The 17,645-nt window shown below is 38.1% G+C and overlaps 1 long non-coding RNA gene and 2 pseudogenes across 1 annotated transcript; 2 read left to right on the forward strand and 1 right to left on the reverse strand.

The window, feature by feature from the left end:
- Nucleotides 1-1,671: 1,671 nt before the first annotated feature.
- On the reverse strand, nt 1,672-2,964 carry LOC124342247 (annotated as a pseudogene).
- Nucleotides 2,965-4,828: 1,864 nt separating this feature from the next.
- LOC124342030 lies at nt 4,829-5,757 on the forward strand (annotated as a pseudogene).
- A 155-nt stretch (nt 5,758-5,912) lies between these two features.
- On the forward strand, nt 5,913-16,612 carry LOC124341962. Its single transcript, XR_006918687.1, has 3 exons — nt 5,913-6,037; nt 15,975-15,978; nt 16,601-16,612. It is a non-coding gene; the product is annotated as an uncharacterized LOC124341962 (long non-coding RNA).
- Nucleotides 16,613-17,645: the final 1,033 nt, after the last annotated feature.

The following is a 17,645-nucleotide window of genomic DNA, read 5'->3' on the forward strand; positions in this document are numbered from 1 at the left end:
AAGTTTTTGTAGCTGCAGATTCCTTTCTAAGAAAATCCGAAAAAAGTTTCGATGGTCCCCTGCACTCATTTTTAATCATCATTCATCATCATTCATTCATCATTAAATTTTAATTTATTATTTTCATTCCACAGCTTGGTGATTCGTCCCAAACAAAAATGTCACGGGGACAATACAGAATTAGCCACAGGCATTTTGTATTTTTCACGCAAGAATTAGGTACCTGTTACCAGTTCCATCGTGGATATGAAAATGGGAAAACTCGCGTGAATCTTCAAATACATGGTACTTTTATGTTCCATTTTTTTTAAATTTAGTTTACTTAAATTTTTTTTATTTTACAGGAGATGAACTACATAACCAAACCGCAATTATGAATACATTTGAGGATGCGAAAGATGCGTGTTTGCGCGAATATATTTCATTTCTCTTCCGAGAAGAAATTTTGACCTGGTATGTTTTTATTTATTTTTTTATTTTTTATTTTGATTTAAAGTTAATTCCCCCTCCCCACCTTGTTTTTTATTTAGTTATTTTCTTCCTGGACGGAATTTTGATGGCTACCAAAATTCCGTCCGAAAGGCCCTACTTCCAGGGGGTGGGGTATGTACGTAGTCCACGTATTCCAGCCAACCCTGGATAAAAAGATCAAAGATGAAGGTTGGAATAAGACGGAGATCCGTTTTAAACAAAGAAATGATTTTGGATTCATCCTGCTGGTGTTTATTGGAGGAATAAGTAAGTCTAAAATGTCTTTGTGCGTTTTTTATTTTTTTTTAAATAATTTCTTTCTTTTTTATTCTAAAGAATTTAAGGTAACATCCGTTGATCACATCAAAGAAAAAGCGGTTACCGATGCGTACATGAGGATGTATAAGCTCCTGTTCCAATCTGGAAAAGCGTCCGCTTGCAGATTCCACAAGATGATGAATGATGGATTGAACCACACAGCCTACTACATCTAATGATATTGATCAATTTAATAAAATAATAGGCAAGAATTCTCCGGAAATAAGAGTGAATTACGGTTGTCTTCCCACTCTTCCGCTCTCTCCTACGCAACAGCTCGTTAATAGTAGACTATATAGTCGGCCTCGGCTTTTTTAGAGCGCCTCAGGACTTTCTCTCTCTCTCTCATGTAGCATGTATAATCGTATTCATATTCAAAATGTCCCCAACAGACGCGAACGTATTAACATGTGTAATCGCATTCGAGACAGGCACACGCAATTCTCAGCTGGAAAAATATATCAGTCGCATATTTTTCATCTATAAGCCAATTTTATTCCCTCCAAGTTTTTTTTTTATTCACGAACATATTATGTAGCCATCGATCCGGCCGGGATGTCTGCAAACTAAATCCCAATCCCGATACAAGACAAAAAAATAACATCAAAAGAATTTTTCTTTCGCTATAGAATTTTTTAAAATATAATTATAACAATCAAATTCAATCAATTATGTCGTCTGATGCTAACGGCCTCCGCATTGGAACACACCTATAAATGTGTTTAACTTTAAATACGCCTGTTGAAGCGAATTCACTTTAAATATAAACAAATATATCGAGGAAATAAAAGATCATATAATAAGAGCTGATGGGAAATGAAATAGGAAATGAGGCACGCCGGCGAGTCGATCGATGGCGCGTATACGTCAATACGTGTGATGATGGCCAGCTGTCATCGGCTTCTTCTTCTTCTTCTATAATCAAAGGTGCTGCTCGGGTGGTGAGGAGGCCGTCGCGCTAACCCCGGTGATCGTGTTAACCCGGTGATAGACGGTGACAGCCGGACAAGGTGTAGGTGCTGTAGGCGATGGGTCCGGGACCAGGTGGGTGACCACCGTCACTTCCGTCCGGAAATGAGATTACAGCAGACCGGTGGTGGGCGACGGCAATATCGTCACAGCCGTGCTGGCGCCGGGGCATGACAGCAGCTCCCGCGGGACTCTCGACATGAAATGATCCAGCGCCGTCCACCTCCGGCGATGAGGGCAGCCCCACCGCTTTGGAGTCGGGCCGTTTACCGGTGCTGGCCGTCTGCTGCTGGACGACCATCTTGGCCCTTTGCCTCATGCTCTGCGTCGTCGCCCTCAAGTTGTTCTTGCTCCTGGCCACGAACGAAGCCCCGATCTTGTGACGTCCCACGACGACGTTGAACGTGTTCATCAGGAGCCAGCAGCTGGACGCAAATTACCATTCAAAATTTCAAATCAAATTTTCCCGCGTCTGACATTGATTGCTTTATAATCCAAAACTCGCCAAATGGTGAAAATGATGGCGATGGCCACTAGGAGCGTGTTGGTTTTACGGAGTTTCTCTTCGTGGGCCGCCGCCCGCCTGTCGGCCGTAACAGCCGAATCTTTGGCCGTCATCACGGCTGAATTCTGCAGCAGGGTGGCGGTGGCCGTTACTGGTGCTGGGACTGGGACTGGGACTGGGCGCGTTATTAAGCAGCGGCTGCGGCGGCTGTTGTGGTTGTTGTTGGCGGGTGGCCTGTTGATGGTTCATGGATGCCATTCGCACTTGGAGTTTGTTGCAGATGCGGGCGTGAGCCACCGAAACTGTGATGATGGGCAGGGCGTACTGGATCAAGATGCTGCCGATGGAGTAGAGCGATCGGCCGCGCTCGTTGGGCCACTCTTCCAGGCAATAGTCGACGGAGCTGATGGGCGAATTGGGGATGGGGATGTCGTGGTGCTGGAGCGTGCGGACGATGAAGAGCGGCAGGGCCAGGACGACGCCCAGAATCCAGATGCCGCCCAGGGCCAGCAGGGCCAGCAGGGCGCCCGTCAGCTGGAAGCTTTTTTTAGTCGGGTAGACGATCAGTTGGTAACGGTCGAGGGCGATGGTCGTGATGGACAGAGTGGACACGAAAATGGAAACGGCCTGCAGCGAGCCCACCATCTTGCACGAGACGGGCGAATTGCCTCCAGCGGCCAAGTGTACGACCGGATCTCCATCAACTAAAATAAATAATAAAGAAGAACATTTTTTATTTGCGGAAAAACCAATTATAAATCAGCCGGGAATTAATTTGAATCAAATTAAGTGCAAGTTAATTTGGTTTTTTCTTCTGCTAGAAGAATTAACGTGAAATTGGCTAGTTAATGTCAACGGGTAACGTCAAGGGCTGTTGATTGATTCGGCCGTCATTGGGGAAATGTCATTTTTAATTGCATAACAACTTCCGTGTTTGCGTGTGTGGCAACCAACGTTCGATTCACTAATATAATTGCTCGTCGGTTTATGTTATTCCAATATTATTTTTTTTATTTTCCGGTTTTTCCATACTTTTGCTGTCTATTACATACGGATGACTCTTCTTATGCAATCTCTACAGCGAGCGAAAGAAAGAGGTAACAAGAATGATTCGTGACTCGGTATCAGCATTTTCCCATCATTCGCCGGGATGCAAATATCAAATTGATACCAGCATTTCCCGAACTAAAAAAGGACGTTTCATTGGATTCCGCTGTAGACATACATATCTGTTGTAATACTCGGTGTCGGATAATAGAGGAGCAAAACATATCTCCTCAATCCTAATATACAATAGGGTTACCTGCTGGTTCCTGTTTAGATTTTATTTTATTTTTTCGCACACTGCGTATACACTTTTGGCAGCGTATACATTTGTCTGATGCGCTTGAAAGCATTTGCTGGATGACGTCAAACGAATAATAAATATTTTTCCATCGATTTACTCTTCATCTCTCGATCTTGTGTTATTATGCTGAATGCAAAATCGTTATGTTATGAACACACATGCATTAAGGGAACTGGGTATATCCTTATTTAAGTGGATTCCAAGATTTCTATGATTGGAAACGTATATATACTATAACCGCGACATTCGGCGACAACCGCTTACTTAACCAAGAAATAAGGAAATTTCCTGGCTGGTAAGACGTAAGAGTAGCTTTGTTGAAGCTACCAGAAATTAGGCAGCACCCGGCCGTGCGTCTGGCGTTTAAACACAACACGGTAAATTATACTCATTATACTACATGCATAATCGTGCCACTTGCGAATGGAAACTTTCTAAGGAAAAAAAAACAAAAACGAAATGAAAAATAGCGTCGTTAGTGAGTGGAAGGTTTATTACCATTCAAATCATTTGCCTTTTTATTATTATTATTATTCTGCGTAGCTTTTCATCAACTCTGATGGAGTGCAGCGTTGAGCTCTGGATGGAAAAGTTGTCGACAAGTTTTCAACGAACTTTGGAATGATCTTCCGCTGACGCGTCGTGTTTATTCCAAGCAAAACAAATTGACGTGAGTCAAAGCTGGAAATGTCAAAACACGCCAAGTGCACAATTGCAGGAAATGATTATTGGCATTCCAGGAGTTCTTGATTCAATTCCAAATGTTTTCCCGGAAACGTTGAATTTTTATAAAGGCCAAAAAAATAATTGGGTTATAGCTTTCAAATTTAAATTCATAGCATTAAATTTCCACTGGATGCACACTCAACCATCTGAAAAAAATATATTTATATATATATATGTATATTGTAGGGGAAATGATTTAGTACGTAAAAGAAATTTCCAAAAATCTTTACGTGCCTGATATCACCCGCTTTCCATCTTTCATCTTGCGCATGATTTCTCCGTATTTAAGTTGCCTAAGAAACCGTTAATTATCACAATCGCGTTAGGCGTTACCCAGGTGCTTTCCTCTAAAAGTTGATTTCGTTTCTCGCGCTTTTGTTTGATTTAAATAACGTCTGGTTCTATTTAAAAATATAGATGGCGTTAAGAAATTGTTTTTCTCTACCTGCTGTTTTCCTTGCCTGCCTTGAATCAACAAATCAGTAGGCAGTCTTGGAATACGTTGTGCTCGTGATGTGCTGATTCTTTTGTTTGTTCAATTGATTTAAAGTTGATATTCAATTGATTTAAAGTTGATAAAAGATGCTCAATTCAGGGTAATTTGCCATGTTATCATTCACAACGTTCACCTTGGACTTGATTCCTTCACCTTGATTCTTGTTAGGAAATTGGCCGGTCGCACAGTGTTGTTCATCACGGGTGCCAGTCGTGGAATTGGAAAAGCCATCGCACTCAAAGCCGCTAGAGATGGGGCTAATATAGTTATTGCTGCAAAGACTGCTAAGCCCCATCCAAAATAGCCTGGGACAATCTATACTGCAGCTGAAGAAGGGATATTGCATGAAGATATGTGTAGACATTCTTCCCCATGACATAACAGCTATACATCAGCTTAGAACAGACTATATTGGTCTATAAATAGTGTGAGAATAATCCAATGAAGACGCACTTGTTCTTTATGTAGTCAGAGCTGCTGGGGGTCATTGCCTTCCATGCGTAGTGGATGTGAGAAATGAAACCCAAATCCAAGATGCTGTGGATCTGGCAGTCAAAACATTTGGAGGAATTGACATAGTTGTAAACAATGCATCTGCCATTTACCTAACTATACAGCTGAGACTTCAGTGAAAAATTTTGACTTGATGCAAGCAATCATTGTTCTTGGGACATTTCTCGTGTAGTAAGTTATTACCATCAGCTAATGCTAATGATGGTCTCCTTTCAAAACAAGATTGAGATGTGTAACAGGTACCCTTTTTTCTACAGGTCCAAATTCTGCCTCCCACATTTAAAGGTTGGAAGAAACCCACACATCCTCAACATTGACCCTCCATTAATGCATCTGACTCCAGAAAGATTCTCAGGACATGTGGCCTACACCATGGCCAAGTATGGGATGCCAATATTTGTATTGGTCTAAAATGCGCTGGTCTAAAATGACGTTTCACAAATGTTGGGCTAATGCATTTAGAGGGAACATTTCAGTCACGTAGAGTGACAATAAATAACGTTCATGGATTCATCTCGCGATACTACTAATGAAATAATTACTTTTTTTTCTTCAGATGAACTCTCAAGCGTCGCTCTTGAGTACCGTTGTTGATGCTCAGCTGCCGGTACGTGAAGTTTCAAACTTGTCAAGGCGTAAAGATAACTGAACGGAATAGCCCAATCAAATAATTCGTGACTGCTGTTGTAAGGTAGGAACAAATAGTGCCCAGTCATTTCTTAATCGTGAACAATGCTGTTCGATTTACAATGTATTCGATGCAATTGACCTTTTTCCTTATTTCATGAATATGACGTGATTAAAATCTGTTGATGCAGATTTACTTTCCCCCTAAACATACATTTTGATAGGTAGACATTTAAATAGGAATTGATATTCAGTAAGAAAATGTTTGAGATTCAAAAAAATCCATTACAGATGAATTTCAGCTCAGGTTTCCAGTTATCAATGATAGGAAACTCGCAGTACGCACGCTGTCAAAGATCTTTAGGAATTTTTATTCTCTGATTCATTACAATATCGAAAATTAAATGGGTTAAGAATATGTAGGTAGTTTTCTCCGTCGGGTAAATGGTACACCAGACTTTTAATACTCCATGGGATGATTTGGGTGTAACTGGCAATATGAAAGTTATTGTTTGATTTATATTAATGATCGCTGTGATGCAAGATTTAAAGTTCATTAATGAAAAATGAAATAACTCTTAAATTCCATGTAAAGAAGAATTTATTACTATTGTTTGGATCAATTGTGTATTAATTGAGGGTGGGAGGGGCGGCACTGGTAAAACCGGGTAAAACGACGACAACAATAGATATGGGTACGGAAGATGGTAGATTCTACATTCTAGTTTATATTTTTTAAATAATCAGAATAATCGAATTTGTAAAGTAACTCAACGATTCGTACTACGCACCGTTATTTTTTGATCACTTGCACATGACTCATTTGGCTGCGTGTAAAATTTGGTGCCCATTTCCCGCAAATGAATTGAAACGCCCAAGCGGGAAAATGTGTCATTTTCAAACGCACAGCACAAATTTATCGTTATAATCTATTTTCTGCCGATGAACATTACAGTAGCATTAACAAAAACCAAGTGTGAGCATTCAAATTGCTTTAAACTGCGTTTGTCAGCTTTTGGAATGAGATTCCCACTGGAAGACGTGCGCCATCCGCAGCGGAAGCGATATTAGGTATAAGATCCTAACTTTATATCAGTGCTGAAAAGAAGTGGAATAATGCTGGATTGCTCATTGCTGTTTCTGCTGACAACGATCCAAATGAAATATTTTCTTTGGAGATTCGTAGGAATCCCATTTGTCATAAACCACTCTATTCGTCTGATTAGAAGTGAAATTGAAATATTTAATAATATCGTAATTATTCCAAATCACAATAGCAATTGTTCATGTAATTAAAATAGGGTTAATTATTTAAATTCAAAGATCAAAAAGTGCAGAACCAAAACTGAACACACAGAAAGTTTCCAAACTTGGCGCTCGACTCTCCATCAAAACGACAAAACCTACCTAAATAAAATTGAAGTTGGGTCTATATATGATGGTGATGTTTGACGTTTGATTTTGTCAAAAATGGTGTCAAAGCTAATTCTGATCTTGAAATCTTTAACAAAAAAGACCAATATATGTATATTTTTAGTAACCTAAATTACAGTATTTCATTTCTGTCCGAGACATCGGAAGCAGGTTCACAGTTAAATCATAAAGAGACGATAAAATTCAAATTTGTTTTTTGAAAAAAGGTTTCTTATTTACCGCTTTGTAACCCCACGCGCCTTTTTCTCTGTTAAACAGAGAAAACGAGCGCTTATGAGGGGGTGACAACCCGGCGTTTGGGGGAAGAAAGGGACAAAAACGGGAAATAAAATAAAAACTCTTTTCAATTTACAATTGACTACATTCAATACGACGCGAAAAATATAAAAATAAAGAATGTTGTTCTGCTTGTGATTTTCTTCATTTCAGAGTTTTCCGCGTCTTCCTAGCTCTACCCGTTCTGTAGTTATCCCCCCTTAAAGTACCCTAATTTGCATATGGCTCTACGGAGCGTTCTCAAACTTAGGGCTCGAGTTAAAAGTGACTCTGCCCTTGATAGGAAAAATGTAAAAAAAAATCAGCGTAATGCTATTCATAATGGCTACGGCCAAAAAAAATTCGTCGCAATCCGACGAAAATTGAATTTTCTGGAACGCCGAGAAAAATGCCTTTTTCCATAAGGTTCTCTTGCGCGTTCCCAAACTTTAGGTAGGTACTGTAGTTGGAAGTGAATTCAATATATAAAGCATTCAAATTTTGAAATATTAAAATGAAAATCATTCTCTTTTGTCAAAAATGATTTAATTTTATTTAAAATTACATATTGATCGATACATCCTGATGGATATCGATGTATGGTGCATAGCAATATGTCAAAGTTATAAAGTCTAAAAAAGGATTTCGTCTGCTTGTTTACTTTTTAATCTTAAATCGACAAGTGTGTGTAGAGGCGTCCGCCATATTGTTCTAGTTATTTTAGTAATAACCTTTCTCATTGGTCCCTTCATTGTTTAAAGTCTAGTCTAAAACCAAAGTCCTTAATAGTATAGTTTTCTTGAGTGTCTCAAAGTTTTGGCTAGTTTTTGTTTGGGAATCAAACTAAACTATAATTTAGATTTAGGATTGCTTTAGTAAACTTAAACTCAAGGAAACTTACACTAAGTTAAGATTTACACTATCCTAAGTGAATTGTTCGGAATTTGAACCCTGGTTGAAAATCCGTTAGGATATGTTACCATGTTGTAACCATGATTGCGCGCATTTTAGTGCGTTCGCGCGCAGAAATTACCTACGCGAATTTTGGTTTTTCACGGGCAAAAAGAATTCCACAGATATTAGCGTCCGTGTGCACGCCAGTGCGCACCGTGCAATCTAGTAACACCTGATGAAATGCAAACCTTAATTTGCTCCCTTTCTTTGAAAAGGGCAAGGGTGTCTCTCCAACCAGTTTTCTAAGTTTTCTTAGTGACTTCAAGGAGTAAATTGTGTCTCGAAGATTTTAAATCACATCTCTTTTATTTTGTTCGACATTATATTTGATACTTGTTTTTCATTAATCTTACTATGTGTACGTAAATTGGGTATTTGTTTGGTGTTACAGTTGATTTGACGTTTGATCTTGCATTGTGACGTTCTTTTCACCGCCATAAAAATTAATTTGATTGGAAATATCGTCAACTTCTATTTGATGTGAATAACAATTCGTTTCCAATTCGATCGTTTCCAATTAATGGGAATCAATACCATGCTCCTAAGTTATTTGACTTTTAAGCAAATTTATATTAATATTGATGCGATGACATTTCATTCACGCCACATTTTTGTAACTGTTCACATATTAACTTGTCCTACCAAAACACATTCAATCAGTAACCTTCTCTGAAAGGATTAAAATGTAAATATATGCCCACCGACAATGACTGTGATGATGAAATTGATTTTTCAATGACGTCACTTTGAAAAAACTTGGTTGTCTGCATCATTTGTATTTGATGAAAGCTTTCCCTATAAATTCAAGTATTTATAAAGTATCATATATAGAAACACAGGTACTTGAACTTTAAGTATAGATGATTCCAAAGAAAGTTCAAGTTTCTCATTCGATGTCAGTGGGTTTTATATTCAACAAAACACAAAAGAAGACTTCATCATTGTTGTGCCTGACCTTTACAATTGGTTTAAAAATCACTATTTAAAACGAAAGATAACATTCATTTTATGGCTTTTTAAAAATTGATCGGATGTTTTCGTCTTTCAGCCATCTTTTTATGTTATTTTGTTTGTTATATTTTGTTTCACATTTGTCCCTTGCGTTTTGTTATAACAGTTCTTTTAAGAAAGCACTTATTTCCCATTTTTTTTTACTTCTATGGTATTATGTTTACAAATATCTGGTTTTCGATATTCAATTGAATGTAATTAATTTGTCCCCATGGCAAGCAAGCATGGTAAATACTATGAATCAACCAACTTTAAGTTCACTTGGCTGCAAAACCATCGTATTAGACCACACGCGTTACATAACAATTTGCGCAATCTCTTCTCCCAATTGTTAATGTTTCTTTGTTTTGAACTTGTGATTTGTTTAGGTAGATTGCCAAGACGGTGTGGCTAGCCAGGCATAACTTATAGTTTCTATAATATTGAACCTCCATTAACTCCATTACCACCCAGCAGATTTCATGGATATCAAAAAAATTTATTGACGCCTATATACGCTTATCGATGACATGTTGCTTGAAAACATCGCAAGGGTCTACACAAACGAATCAGCTGTTGTTGGAAGACGAATCTACTCCTTCAACATCGGGATTTAATGACGTTCTTTCTTTCCCTTCGAAGTCTCCCAAACAGGCTGATGTCACTTCACAGGGGAGCGCAAATACATCAAAAATGCCTTATCCCTTACCATAAAATCAAACTACTACTTTGTTACATAAAAAAAAGTGACCGTTTAGACCACAAATGTTCATTCAGTTAAATTTCTAAGACTAATTTTCAATGATCTTAACCGAGAAAGCAGGCCTTGTTCCTAAGAGCAGGTTAACTGGTGATGGGATTTGTGTAACCGTGGGACGTAAAGTAACCGTAACCTCCTTCCAAGTCTGACGTCATTTAAGAAGGTGGAAGCAACAATTTGAATTTTGAAGCATCTTTTACCATTAATCCTGCAGCATTGTAATACCGTAGCTTTAAAATACTTTAATCTAGTATTGCTTACTACGTTATTATAGAATAAATATTAGCTATATCGATTCAATGCACTGTACATACTAGATAATCAGAGATTAATAACTTTTTCAGTTTATCTTGTATGCATTTATTTAAAACACAATCATTTTCACCGTCATAACACACTCGTCCTCTTTATTCTATGCATTTAATAGACAGCTCCCCTTTACATCGAAGATCGGAACCACCTATGTAAGGAAACCAATTTCGTTTCTTCTCTCCAACAGGTCGTTGAAAATAGAATATAAATAGTCCCACATTTCGTTTTTTTGTACGGACAATTCACTCTTGGTTTCTCTCTTTTTTTAATTCCAGCAGTCAATGATCATGGATGGTCGTCCCGAAAAAAAAATCAAAACCATATAGAAATTTAAAACAAATACGCAATGTAATACAGCTTTATAATATAAATGCGACATGTACATCCAAAGAGAAAATTCAATTGTTAAGTGTTCTGTTGTTACAAATTCGTCTCACTTCACTGATTTTGGTGAAATCTTCTATTAAATTGGCAGATTTTGATTCAAGCTTACGCTCTTTCTAACTAATTTTTCTCTCCTTTTGAAGTCACTTTAATCACGTAAAAAAACAGTTATTGGTGCTAAATATTAGATACAACTTTAAGTCAGAAATGTTACTAACCTGCAACTGTTAGTATCCGATCATTTATGGAAACCCAATGAAAATGTGTTCCAACCAACGATCGTTTTACATTTTTGCTATTGTCACCATTTTCAATACGTACAGCGAAAACAGTTAAAAAGAAAACAACCTATTTTCTCATCAAACCGCAAATGGTAAAAAAGGCTTTAGCACGTAAAAAAATTTGAATTATATGTATAAATCATATACCAAAAGCCCGTAAAGTCAAAGAAAAGAGAGAAAATGATCCCGTTGCTTTAACCTATTTTAGACTTAGCTTTTGCTTTCCAATTCTACTGTAAACCCATTATTTCAGACCCATGTTTCATACTAAAAGTATTTAGCTTTTCCGCCAACAGTTTAGAGTAAACTTTTACCCTGTAGAAAAAAATTTTCAACTAGTTTTGAAATATTAAAATCTGAATTAGTTAATTATTGAATTAGTTAATTAGTTAATACACATGTTCAATAGCAGTCTATTTACGTTTAGTAAGAGTTTTCGCCAATATGCCATTTACTCCGAAACTAATTCGGCGTCTCCGTCGTTGAGGCTGCTCTCCGCTGGTTCAAGAAGGCAAATTCGATGAATAGGCCAAGTATAAACGTCGCTAACCGTTTCTACCGTGACAACTATGACTAAATCATCAGCTCCAGGGTAGGATTGCGTGACTTTTTCCGTCGACCATCTTCCTCTTGTAGATTAGGCTCATCTACTAAAACGTTATCAACAACTGGAAAATTTCTCTCCTTCAGCTGCCACTTGCACCGGACGACGAGGGATAGTAAATTAAACTTGTTCGAAAAATCCTAGAATGAATTGGCTAGCTTTTTAACATACAAGTGGCTCTGATGAGTTAGCGCGTACGTCGGGTCTCTCATGGATAAAGTGACTCCGTTTCCTTTGCCAGCAAATCGTTGGGAGTAAGGGGGCGACATTCTTTTGAATCAGTGCTAGATTTTTTTAGTACGAAAGCAGTACCACAGTGGTTGTGCTTGTATTTGAACCCTCGCTTAAGCTGGGTTGTCAACTGATGCTTTGCCGGTAGAAAGACAGGGCAAATGCTCTCGTTTTGTAACTGAATCCGTTCAAAACGGCCACCTACTCATAACGGCCGTCTTCTCCAACGCACAGTGATAATTCAAGCAATGCGGTCGATCTTTTCACCTCTCCTGTTCTTTCGATCTCTCCTATTTTTTTTAATTATTCACCCTGGATGAGTTTCAGCAGCTCCAACAACTTTGTGTAACTCCATATGTCCTAAGTAATGTTATGGTTCTTTTTTCTGTATTCATAGATTGTTTTGGCTGGATTTTTCAGACAAATATTCGATTGGTCTACCTTGGAAGAAGTCCAGTGTTAACCCAGCGTAGGAATTGGCTGGAGGTATTGGATTGTTGGGGGAAGGGCTCATGTCCCAATTTTTTCTCTAATTGGTTCTTTTCTGTTTTTTCTAGTTTTGTTTGACTGGAACTAAAAGGCAAGATTCGGGTTAAGTACCCGGTTAAGTACCCTAACCCACTATAGTCTTGTAAAAATGTTAATGGTATTGAATTGTTGGATAACAGTAAGTTTTTACTTCTGTAACTGTATTTTTTTGTGGTACGGCTTATTGAGTAAATCGAAAAAAAACATATTTTTTGGGATTCCAAATTTTAATCCACAGAATTAGCAGCTAATTATTGCAAAAAGTTTTTTACTGCATTAATTCTCAAACTTTAATATCTTCTAACAAAACATAGCTTATGGCAAATCAATGAAAATGGAACCCAGCACAAGTAAAACTGAACACCCCCTCCCTAAAAGACGAAGATTGAATTCTTTGCTGATTGAAGTTCAAAATCGAAATTTTGAATCATTAAAGAGTTTAGTGGATTGAGGAGTAGATGTGAATGATGTAAAACATTTCTTATGGGAAAGGATCGACAAGCAGACTTTGAGACGTAACCTGTCTCTTGGCTGTCAATGTAATCGATTTCCTCGTAAGAAAGTACACTCACTTTCAATTTGTCAGACCAACTAAAGAAGCATATTTTATGAAAATAATGTCATCGAACAATTTTGGTCAACTCTTGTACGTTATTGAGTTAATCGGCGCAACATGCATTATGCTTGGAGACGGAAATGTCCAAAATCATGGCGTGATTTGTGGCAAGCAGCTCTTCATTTGTAACTGCTCTTCAAAGTCACCAAACAGAACCGTCACCAGTTGAAATTCACGCCTTAAGGAATCAAAATGAAATTCTAGATGAACGTGATCTAAGGGAACTTAAAGACTAAAACAGTGGCTATCTTTTTATGAATGGAAAGGTAATTTTAATGAAATGGAAAGGTTTTCGAATAACTTGGCCATCTACAGCTTGTGCAGTATTTCTTTGAAAAATTAGGAAACTGCCAAGATAAGCCCCAAACCAAAAATATCACACCGTTTGTCTCTATACTTTCTTGAGTGTTTTTCACCTCGATATATCCTACTCACCATCACGAGACATGAATTTAACCTTAAATTCGTTGTTTACGTCATCAATTGACGGATGTTTGGAATATACCATAATCCGTTCTCTAAATATACGCATGCAATGAATCTAAATACAAATGCAATGAAAACATTAACAAGTCATACATCAAATACTAGTCTTTTGATCAGGTAGTACTTCGCATACTTGTTGCTCAAGGGGATTATGTTATTGTTGCCGTTGCAGACTGCTTAATTTTGCTAAATATTTAAGTGTGCCTTCAATGCCGTCACATGCACTTTCGCCATGATATGAAAATGAAAAAAATGCCATTCGGCCATCAAACCAAAATATGATTGTGACTGCATAAATTAGCAAAATTCTTGTTTTTTTTTGTATTGGCTGGTTGCTCCATCGGTGCTGGGGATGCAACTGGGGCACTAGGACAGTGACTAGAAACATGGTGAAAACTGTGAAACCGTATTTAAGGCAGACTTCCGGTAGACTTTTAAAATTCCTTAAGAGTTTAAGAAAAAGCCACCGTGAAAGGAAAATCAATTTAGGTGAGCTGAGCTTTTGACGACTTACAAGAACGCATAATTTCGCATGAGTTATCAAGCAACAAGTCTCTTGGATAGAGGATATTTTCTTCGATAAAGAACGAATGGTCAACCAAAACAAACTTTGGTCACGCCACTATTCCATAGCCACATGACTTTGCTTTATTTCGCAATTCAATCGGCCAAAAAACCAAAGTTTTACCAGACAGTTTGTGACGCCGAAAGACCTAACAACGTTAAAAAATGCCACTGGGTTTAGTCTTTATCTGTGGCTGTAGTGACGTAAAAGTGAATTATTTCGTAAATGACGGTGGATCGAATTTCCTTCGGTTTGTACATAGATCTTCAACGATAATTGCTCTGAAAATGGATTTTTTTTAGCTGCTTCCCTCCAAATTCGGCATGCATGTATTTCAATCAATTGTCCGTGCTTTGTTTAATAAAATAACTCAAAAGTTCATAACAAAATTAAGTTAATGAATGGTAGTAAATGAGTGGACAACACGAGGATCCCAAACAAAGTTATCATTAAAATACGGACTCCTTTCGACTTTTCCGTAAACTTCACTTCTAACTAAACTTCAACTCTTCATGTATCAAGGCGTAAACCATTTTAAGTTACGCCACGTATCCACTGAACGTCACTATCAGATGGCTGGGAAAAGACAGTTGGTGCTGATTGCCACATTATGGGTTGCTGCCCTATAAAATTAGGCATGCATGGCGTCGACAAACTCTTCGTAGGTGGCTGAGTATACGATGGCGTCTTCTACGGTGCTTCATCAGTTAGGAAGGTCATCGAAAATTTCACTTGTTTGCCACCAGTATGCGTCGCCAGCGTGTGTGACACTAGATGGGAGTCGCAGATACTGATACCATCCCAAAAAAAGGAAGAAAACGTTGTCGTATCGGTGGAACCTGATGAAACCATTGCCACGAAGAATGCAATCCTGAGTGAAATCACGAAAATTGATCACGAGACGGTCGTCGCTGTTCTTCTTCATCGCCACAAGAAAAGGATCAATATTTAAGCTGTCTCTTTGGCATTTTACGGAAGATGTTTGCGGATTGTAAAGCTTCGAGATCGTAGCCTTCTCTTTGGGTTGCTATGGAACTGATATCGGTTGGGATCCTCTGATGGCTACTGGCCAGGCATTGTCTATCAACGGTATAACAAAAAGAGGTAGAACACAGCTCATCCTAATTCCACTTTGAGTGCCAACCAAATAGTTTACCTTGCAACTATTCTCTACTGCCGTCGATAGCTTCTCTGGTAAAAAGTTGACAGGGAAATTTTTTTCTTTTTACTAGTTAGGGAAATAGTAACAGGATGGCAAAGTGCTTTGTAGTTGGGTATAACAGTGGAAATAGGTCCTGGAAAATATGCCTTCCTTCAGAATTCCAAGGAATGGCAAGCAGAAATTTTTATGGAAGAAAGCTATACCAAGAGCTGACAGGTAACGTTAAAACAATATCCCTTATAGCAATGGAATTAGGGGCTAATAACGAGTGCCATACCAAGTCTTAATCTAGGTAACACATTTTTTACTATTATTCGTTGCACTGTTTTAAGTCGTGTGTTCATAATTTAGGTAAACGAACCAATGTGTTAAGCAAAACCAAATGGAAAATTTTCCTTTTTGAAATATTTCATAATGTAAAAATATTATTAAATTACAGAAAAGTTAGCGTGAAAATGCTGCCAATTTACGATTGGAATCTCCGGATATTCAGGTTGCTATGCAGTGATTTTTCAATATTTGGTAGGGAACGTAACTGAAACACCACCTCGTTTCAGCGTCCATGGCCAACGGAACTGAACAAATAAAGACGTGGAGTCATGGAAACGTTTGTTTAATTCGGGCTGTCACGGACATCGACAAACCTTCTGTGATTATTTTCTGTAGTAGTTCTTTCTTTAATTAATATTGTTTTGTATGTTCATTCACTCTACTAAGAATTTGTAGTCCACTATTAAGAGTGTGAGGAATCCGCACGACTTGATTTCATAGGTCTTAGTCAAGCACAAGAAATTTAACGAGAGGCCTTGTCAGTACAGGCGACAGAACGAGAATGACTGATCATTTGACGGGCATTAACACAATTCCTGTATCAATCAAAGTACTGCTTTGAACCTGCTGAAGTAAATATTATTATTACATCAACTAACTGATTTTAACAATTTTAATTCGACTTAATATTTCAGTTGAACTAATATTTCCTTGAAGAACGCCCTTTATAGGCTCCACAAAGAGCACCGTCAATAACGATTAAACTCGATTGAACCAGTTGCCAGACTACGACAGCAGGACGAAAAGCAGTTGGTCAACGTCGACGAGTTTGTCGTGCTGTTTGACAAAATTGGCATCCAATTGCTGAACAGCCTGCAGCTGTAGGTAGAGCTGTAGAGTAGAGATAGAGCTGTAGGTAGAGATGTACCTCAAGCTGAAGTGCAACCTGTAATTTTAATGCAACCCACAGTATAAGTTCAACCTAGTCTGCTACAGTATTCCCTGGACAAAGTCGACCTCGACTAATTTCCCAACTCATTGCTGAACAACGGTAGCAGAAATCAAAGTACAACCTGTGGTTGCCTCAGTAGTCATTCTCCACTTAATCCGCAACCCATTAATGAACAACCGGTAGCCCCGCCGGTTCAACCGTAGCTGAAGTTGATGTGCAACCTGTAGTTGCTCTAGTAGTCAACCAACAAGGTGGTTTTTCTCAAATAAATCCTTTACCATACTAAATAACCGGTAGAAAACGAACAATTTACTGTTGAAGCCCATGAAGAAGTTGCTCCAGTGTTTCCTCGACCAGTTGGTCATTCAAAAACAATTCTCGCTCGTTTTCACTAATTTTCAGCAATCGTAGCCTAGTGGATAGCGATGGCTGCCACCATTGAACTGTTGGGGGAAAATTCATGTTTGAATTGTAAATCTATAATCTTTTCTTTCCAACTTCTACTTCCCGTAAAGTGAAACCTTGAGGCCTTATTTGGCTTAGTTTCCTTGCTTGTCTCCCCCGCTGCGACTGAGGTCCATTTTTAGATTGTTTTGATTGAACGAAGAACAAGTAAAAACAACACCCCACCCCCTAAAGAAAATGTTGAATTCTTTGCTGATTAAAAAATTTAATCTTCGAGTCTTTGAAAATAAACAGCTGTTTCATACCCCTTATAACACCTTATTTTGGCGGTATTAATTAGAACATTACACTATTTCAAGAAGCATGCAGCCAGAAAATGCATTTGTTAACGACATATTACTGTGTATTTTCACACCAAAAATCCTGAAAAATGAAAATTTGATTTATTTCTGGTGTAAATGATAATAATGAAAAGGTAAGGTC

This window comes from Daphnia pulicaria, chromosome 6 (assembly GCF_021234035.1).
Source record: "Daphnia pulicaria isolate SC F1-1A chromosome 6, SC_F0-13Bv2, whole genome shotgun sequence".
NCBI lineage: Eukaryota > Metazoa > Arthropoda > Branchiopoda > Diplostraca > Daphniidae > Daphnia > Daphnia pulicaria.